This window comes from Myotis davidii, unplaced genomic scaffold (assembly GCF_000327345.1).
Source record: "Myotis davidii unplaced genomic scaffold, ASM32734v1 scaffold13, whole genome shotgun sequence".
NCBI classification, from domain to species: domain Eukaryota; kingdom Metazoa; phylum Chordata; class Mammalia; order Chiroptera; family Vespertilionidae; genus Myotis; species Myotis davidii.
The window spans coordinates 2,507,686-2,509,511 of record NW_006286243.1 but is presented as its reverse complement, the minus strand read 5'-3'; the positions used below and the strand labels follow the sequence as shown (position 1 = coordinate 2,509,511).

Genomic DNA, 1,826 nt, shown 5'->3' with positions numbered 1-1,826 from the left:
ATAAATACGTTCAGTGACCTAAACATTGATATCTCTAAAATTGTGTCAGTCACGACAGATGGGGCATCAAATATGGTGTGAAAAAATGTGGGATTCCTGAAATTGTTTATGGAAGCTATTAGACATCCACTTGTACCTTTTCATTGCATTATCCATCAGGAGGTCTTGTGTGCCAAATCGGGATTCTCAGAATTGAATGATTTAATGTCAGTTGTAACAGAAATTGTGAATTTTATAGCTTCTCGACCCCTTCACAAGTGAGAATTTTCTGCACTTTTACAGGAAGTTGATTCAACCTATAGGGGACTACTGATGATCAATAATGTAAGATGGCTGAGTCAAGGTAAAGTGCTTGAGCGATTTGTGGAGTACTTTGAAGAAATTACGGTATTTATTGAGAATAAGGATCTGGCAAACTTTCCTCAGATCAATGATCATAAGTGGGTCAGCAATTTGATGTTTTTTACAGATCTCTCTGTTCATATGAATGAACTGAACTTAAAATTACAAGGTTTTGGCAAAAGTATTGACGTTATGTTTGGATACATCAAATCTTTTGGAAGTAAACTTAAAATTTTCAAGCGAGATATTGAAACTAAAACTTTTAAGTATTTTCCTTGGATAAAAAAGTATTTCGAAAAGGCCACTACAAGGAGTGTAATGGATTCATGCACTGGGCCTCTAGTTAATGAATAATTAAGATTTAGGAAACACTCCCCTTGATTATCTTGAAATCCCTGTCCTAGAATGTAAAGGCTTATAATTTTTTATTCCCCACAAGCTGGGTTGTGCTAAAAAAAAACAATATGCTTTCAATAAATGATTAATTGAGAACTCAAACCAATCCTTCATGTCAGTAAAGAGGAATGGTTAGAAGGATGAATCTTGTAATCCAATTAACCTGGGTTCTAATTTCTGCCCTGTCACTTAATTACATGTTTAATGTTAATCAATTCCTCTGAGTCTTAGTTTTATCATCTTTAAAAGAGAGACAACAACAGTATCTTCTTTACAAGACTGATATGATACTTAAATGAGATACAGAAGGTGAAATACTTTGTAGAGTGGTCAGTAAATGTTAGCCTTTATTATTTTTTCCCAGTTAACAGATATTTTTCATTAGCATAACAGTCAAATGTACAAACCCAAATGTCAACAGTATTAACACAATAGTCTCAAGTGAATATTTGTTCCTAGAGGAGAATCCAGCTTTTCATTTATTGTTATGATTTATGATGGGATTACATTTATCAAGGGAATGAATTTAATATCTGGGACTTGTTTTTCTCTTAATAAACCAGGGAAGAGAGTTTCTTAGGAATCATTGAAAACACTGAATCATATCTTATAAAAGCACAGGAAGAATAAAATTCCCTTTATCATGTGAAAAGGGATTAGTATTCATACCAGAGGGAAACAACCTAAAATTTGGAACTTTTCAGGATCAACTTGATATAATGTATGCAACATTATACATTTCTAGAAGCCCAGTGCACGAAATTTGTGCACTGGGGGGGGAGGGTGTCCATCAGCCCAGCCTGCACCCTCTCCAATCTGGGACTCCTCAGGCAATGTGCGTCTGCTGGTTTAGGCCCGATCCCACAGGCAGTCAGACATCCCTCTCACAATCCAGGACTGCTGGCTCCCAACTGCTCACCCCCCTGCCTGCCTGGTTGCCCCTAACTGCTTCTGCCTGCCAGCCTGATCATCCCCTAACCATTCCCCTGCCAGCCTGATTGACGCCTAACTGCTCCCCTGATGGCCTAGTTGCCCCCAACTGCCCTCCCCTGCCAGCCTGGTCACCCTAACAGCCCTCCCCTACAGGT

The 1,826-nt window shown here is 38.3% G+C and overlaps 1 long non-coding RNA gene across 1 annotated transcript in view; it reads left to right on the top strand.

Annotated features, from left to right (window-relative positions):
• LOC107182113 overlaps positions 1 to 582 on the top strand; it is a 19,830-nt gene extending 19,248 nt beyond the window's left edge. Inside the window, exon 4 of the long non-coding RNA XR_001512833.1 lies at positions 400 to 582. This is a non-coding gene — a long non-coding RNA (uncharacterized LOC107182113). The remainder of the gene's footprint in view (positions 1 to 399) is intronic.
• The last annotated feature ends 1,244 nt before the right edge of the window (positions 583 to 1,826 follow it).